Raw genomic sequence first — 6327 nt, 5'->3', positions numbered from 1 at the left:
CGCGATGAGATTTCTACTTCGAATACGGTCACTGTATGTACCTTATGCAATGTGCGGTGTATTTTCGCTTTGCTTTGTGGAGCGCCAAATCGGTGGGCATCGGTTTAATTCGTGGTACGTGAGGAATTCGGTAAAAAAGGCTAACTTTTCTTCTGTTATTACCAACCGAAACATGGATACAATTCAGTTAAAGTCTCGTGACGGTAAAATAGTCATCGCAAAGCGAATCATTCTCGCCCGTTCTACTGTTTTGCAAAAGAAGCTGGACGAACTGAACGACTCCACGGAGAAAGGCGACACCTTGGAAGTTTCGGAAGCCGATGGGGAAAGCCTCGGGAAGATAATTCAGTGGATGAATCGCATGGAAGGTTCCTCCCAGGAAGAGACCGAACCGGATGGTGCATCGGAACCGATGATTCCCAACAACCAGGAGCAGGAAATGGAGCGGGTCGCCAACAACAATACGACGGAGGGATGTGACGGTGCATTCGATAAGGAATGGTTCACCAGCTTTCCACAGTTCTGTGTGCTGGTAGCTGTGGCCAACCGATTGCGGCTGGCGGACTTTGTGGATGCGGCTGTACGCTTTGTGGTCGAATGGAGAGTGGGCAAAAATCTGGAAGACATTCGCGAGATGATGGATAACCTGGGCAGTAATGTGCGCGGTCCGATTCAAGCGGATGGCGAAGCCGACACAGAGCGTTAAGCAGATTATATCGTGTTTATACAATATGAAATGTAACACCAATATTATTGAACAATTAAAGCTTATCTACTAGTAACATTGGCTCAATGCTAACTGGCAAACATGCCCTCCAAGGTCTTCTTGATTTTCATTCAGTTTGGCACATCTTAACCAGCATTATGCAACTACACAGATTCAACTCGGCTTAACTAGAGATCATAAAACGTACGATAATCATGCACGTCGGATCACGCACGCAAACGATGCGTGTTGCCTGAGATTGATCTCGTTGCTCGATTAATAGAGATGACATATTTTTGGCCACTTTTCAGTGGATGGTACAATGGAGATGGAGATGCAGATGGACAGAAAACAAACGAAAATGTCGCCTTTCTTCGCACAAAGGGTACTAGCAGTGACCCAGTTGTGCGGGTGATTATGAACCAACCGGGCAAGGGGCTTTTTTTGGATACATTGAATGCAAAAACCACAGAAGCGCTTTCTTTGGTGCGCGTTGCGTAATGGTGACTCACGTCGGAGGTGAGCAGCATGTCGATCTGTTTGTTTTATTGAATAAGAAACAGATCGTCCACCTGTTTGTATCGCACTCACAGTACAAGCGACCTATTATGCTTCCCAATATCTTGATTACACACTATCAGCCATTCCCCGATAGAGATACGCAGGATGGGAGCAGCCATCACGAAAGGCTTTTCTTGGCAAAGGGTTTGTCTTCCGGTGGGGCATGTTTCAATTATGCTGCACCGAGACAGTCTGCACGTGTCACCCGGCTCGGAAGGAAAGGGCGAGTCCCAGTCTTCGGTTTTTGTGTGACCACTGACCACCAGCATTACTTGCACAATCAGTTGAAACTCGATCATCATTAATCGTTGTTCGCGACACCCTTAGCGCTGCTGCGCTGTGTTCATTCAATTAAAGTTGATTGTGGTAAGTAATGGTTGTTGTGGAGAGGGCTGAATATAATGCAAGGGTTTAAAAGATAGCATGCATTTGCACAGAAAGTGGAGTTTAAAGGCTAGATTAAGAGATTTTGGATGACTGTTCAGTATTCCCTGCATAGGTGTCCTCCTCTTCAAGATTAGAAATCTAATCCTAGCCTTTTTGGCGGGGAACATCAACGCCATCTTGATCCACTACACAGACACTTTTTTGTTGTTTTGGACGATCTTAAAATACTTTATGGGTTAGGTCATCTGGTATAAAATTCTCATAACTCAGCCATTGATAAGTCTACGGCTGGATACTGTAAGGTATAAGTGGATCAAGCCTTTTAGCTTACAGAAAACCCCCTGTCTTCTTCACCTAGGTTCGCTAGTTGTAACAATCTACACGATAGTAAGGATTTCATGAATATAGTTTGTGATACAGGAACATCGAGGAAGGTGCTCCAACCAATACTCAACATCCTATGTGACTCATAAAAGGCGGACCCTGAGGCCCAAGCCTCTGAGCTTGGAAAGGTCCCAAAATAGCGCAATGTTTATGACGCACCTGTGATCTCTAATGCGAGTGCTACAATCCATTAAAACAGTCTTCGGCAGGATGACGCCCTTAGAAGCAATAATAAAACCGTTCACAGAAGATCATTTTTATCCCATAGATCGTGCATTGGAAAACGAATTACAGACACACCCATCAGCAAGTAAAACAAAAGACACGTGTCCTCTCACCCGTTCGAGTACATTGTTGCATCACGTTGCACACCATCATTCATCACCAACCGGAATCGATCGGAATCGATCAATCTGGGGCTGAGCAGGGCTTGTTTGCTCTCCCTGGGGGGATAAGCAAGCAGGGGCGATTCCGAAACCGTAACCACTCCCGATCTTTCATACGCAACAGGAAGCTGCTGCTGCTGTTGCGGCGGACCCATTGGGTTCTTTCACTTCATCCCTTGGTGAATGAAATGCCTACCCGCAGCACCACATTCAACCAGCTCTGAAAAGCGCTTTGAATAGAGTCCGTCCGCCAAAGACAGTGCGAAACAATCGAAGAGCTCGGACAGGAAAATAATTTGCAGAAAGTTAATTTTTTGGCTCATTTAGAAAAAAAAACCCAACCCCCAGAGCTCCCAAGTCTTTTCCATTCAAAAGCGATGAAAGGATGTTGTTGGGCGGGGCGGGTATGTGGTGGATTTCGCCAACCCGGCCAAAGTCACCCGCCAGCATAGTTTTGAGGAATTGCAGTTACTTCTTCTCTAGCTGGGCTGTAGGCTATTTGGCGATATCCCAAACATACACACACACAGACATTCATTAATGACGCGCGAGGTGGCACCAGGTGGTCTGGACTCGGCTGCTACCCTCGGCAGAAGGCAATGTTGAAAGGAAGCGAACCGAATGAAAATTAAACCATCTCGCATGTGTGTTCCATTTTGTCGTCGAAAGCTCAGCTGAGTGCTCCGATGAAACGGTTTTTGGTTTGGGTGTGTGTGTTAAGGTTTGGTTATTTAGCGTAAAAGAGGCAAACTAAAGACTGTACTGCAGCGACTGAGCTTGGCCGCAGGGGTTAGCCGTTTTATGGGTCGCTTAGTTTTTGTATCGCTCGCGAATTGCGTACAAGGAGTGAAATGTGTGACAATTTAAAGTATCCCGTCGTTTAGTCGGAGGAGAAGAATGACAAAAAAAAAAAAAACTGATGGTAGCCTTACCTAACTGTGACAAATCTGTCATGTGGATGAAATAATCGGTACAGCGTGTAAGCAATTTGCTGCAAGAAGCTGGATTATGGCACAAGACTTCAATGACAACCGGCAGGCTTTAGTTAAGAAAAAAACGGGCAAATGATATTATATTATTTAAGAACAGTATTGTAGAGCTAATATATCTTCTTCTTACTTGGCACTACAACCTCGAGAGGTCTCGGCCGCCCATTTTTCAATTTCTGTGATTTAATTTTACCCGTAGTAAGTAGTCAGCCCTACGTACGGGGAGGAGGTCTGGATGGGATTTGAACCCCGGTCCTGTCGTGTAAAGACCAGCTAACATATAGATTGCCTAATCAGATATGGCGTATCTAGAGATCCACATCTCTAGGGGCGGTTCGGAGGCCAAGGTCATAGCGGTACCGGTCTTCACACGGCAGGACCGACGATCAAATCCCATCCAGATCCGCCTTCTTGTACGCAGGACTAACTATTCAGCTACGGGTTAAAACAAGACACAGAAAGCTAGAAATGGCAGGCCAAAGTCCTCTGGAGGTTGTTGAGCCACGTAAGAAGAAGAAGAGATCCATCTCGCTAGATGATCTTCCTGGTCATACCTCATCATCATATCATTCTGGTTTGGACCACTGTCAGAATATCTATTACTCCATAAACAGCTCAGCTAGCCCTTGTTTTATCTCTTTCTCCACGTAAGGATTGTAAGATCAGAAGCACCAGATCCTTAAACATGCGGTATGTCCTGCAATTGAGAGTTGAAATAGTCCTCTTTACCGTATAAATTTATGGAGCCTAGAGTAGGCTTAAGACCCGGAGTCCGAAAAAGTTTCAGAGTATTAGACAGAAGTAATTCTGCTTCTGGCAAACGGATCCAACGCCGCCACCGCATTAACCCTCGTTCATAAAAAATGTGCTGTTCGAAGAAGATGAAGAATTAGAAGGATAAGATGATCCAACAATCCAATAATCCTATTATCGAAGGCATCCAGTTTAGTCCTTTCGGTCAAATTTCCAATACTTCCTGCATGTCTTGGTAACCACAACAATCACCTAGACCAAGACCAACAAAGGTCTTGATCCTGGCCTCCCATTTCTGACGTAGCTAGATACGCTGTCTTACGTACGGGGAGACGACTTCGGACGGGATTCGATATCCGTATCCGCCGCATGGAAGATCAGAACCGTTACCGCTTCGACCACCGGACATTCCGATAGATACGGATGAAAAACGACATGGGTAGTCCAAAATGGAATTGGAGCATTTACAGGAGCAAGCTTCCTGTATTTACTTACCCACCCATGGTCCTAAGTTATTTGGAATTGTTTTGATTGGCAATTGGGGTCCAACGCTGCTCCACAGCCAACCACCGATCTTCATAAAGTCATTTTTAACACTTGATCGAGCGAAGAAATGCACTTCCTTTCATTATGATTGGAATTTCCTATGAGTTTGCGAACGGTAGTGCCGCCGGTCTTCAATACTCTCCACACACTTCCTCATCATCGCGATCGCTTCAACCGATCGTAACTCCGGAATGTTCGAATGCGTAGTGTGTCAGCATGTGGGAAAAAGGAAGGAAAAGCAAGTGGACCGCGTGGTTCGCAAACACTTATCGTCGATTTAGACTTGGTTGACTGCTTTGTACCTTTTTTTCGTTGCTCTGTTTGTCAAACTAGGTGTTTTTTTATTTTCTTCCTTAACATGTCTCAGTCTCAGCAACTTTCGATGTGTGACGGAAAGCAGGACGGACGATTGCTGGCCCCCGTTGGCAGATCGTTAGCTCCGGCATGACAGTTTCGCCCGCGTGTATGTGTGTGTTTGTTGGCTTCTCGCTGAAAATCCCATTTGATTGATACGATCTAATCAATCATCTCTGGCGATGATCTCTTTTTCACCTTCTTCTACTACTACGCACACACTGCAGCTATTGACACGGACCGGCGGCCATTTGGTCCGGGCGCACGATGGAAAGTGATCTTTTGGCGAGACCGTGGATCGTTGTCGCGGGTGAGCTCTGTGTCAAATGGCCGATTCCACCCATCATCGTTGCCCTGGTGCGTGTAGCTGTTGTCGTACAGATGTCAAAAGTGAAGCCAAAAATGCAAAGTAAAACTTACCGGACCAGAAAGCCGACCACAGCACAGACTAACACAGACGTCAACGTAGCCCGACGCTACTTAGCAGCAACTACTGACTGGCCGTCCTCCAGGCGACCTTTCGCATCCTGCCCCGAAATTGGATCGATCGCCGGTTGGGGTGTTGTTTCGTTCGCTTGTTTGATAATGTATAAAACGTGTTACACGTCGGAACCATTTCACCGGTACAACAAGGCCCAGCAACCAGATGATGGAAATGTGTGCTGTTTGACAGTGCCGAAAATTCCGTGGGCTTTTTTTCCGATTCCGAAGCGACACGCACAGACTGCCTAGGGGTGGAGTTCCAGTTGATTTGATTTTATTTCCATTTTTTGTTAACACACTTCGCCACGTGCTTCGTGCGGTGTCGCGCAAAAGAAGGCGGAAGAGATGTCCGCAGCAACTCGGTAAAATTTGTTCGTCAAACAAGCGCACCGCTGCTTCCCATCGAGCGTGATTAATGGTGCGTTTAGCATTGAGGCCTTTTAATGCAATAATGTTCCGTAAGAAATTGACATTTTCATGCGGTGGTCGGTGTTTGTTGTTTCGAATGGTGTTCCACGTGCCAAATTATCTCCGAAAATATGACGCTCGTTCGGATGCACTAGTGCATTCCCAAAGACAATCGGAGTGATTAATGCCGGAGACAACGCGTGCCCGAGCATGCGTTGGGAGATTTGAATCGAACTCAAATGGAAACTGCCGGCGCCCTCCCATTGCTACCGCATACTCTGCTGGGGGGGGAAACGCGGTTATGCAAACATCGCACCGGGTGAAAACTGATTGCCGAGTATTAATCATACTTTACACTTGATTGATACGT

Source organism: Anopheles stephensi, chromosome 2 (assembly GCF_013141755.1).
Source record: "Anopheles stephensi strain Indian chromosome 2, UCI_ANSTEP_V1.0, whole genome shotgun sequence".
Lineage (NCBI taxonomy): Eukaryota > Metazoa > Arthropoda > Insecta > Diptera > Culicidae > Anopheles > Anopheles stephensi.
Note: the sequence above shows the minus strand (reverse complement) of the source record.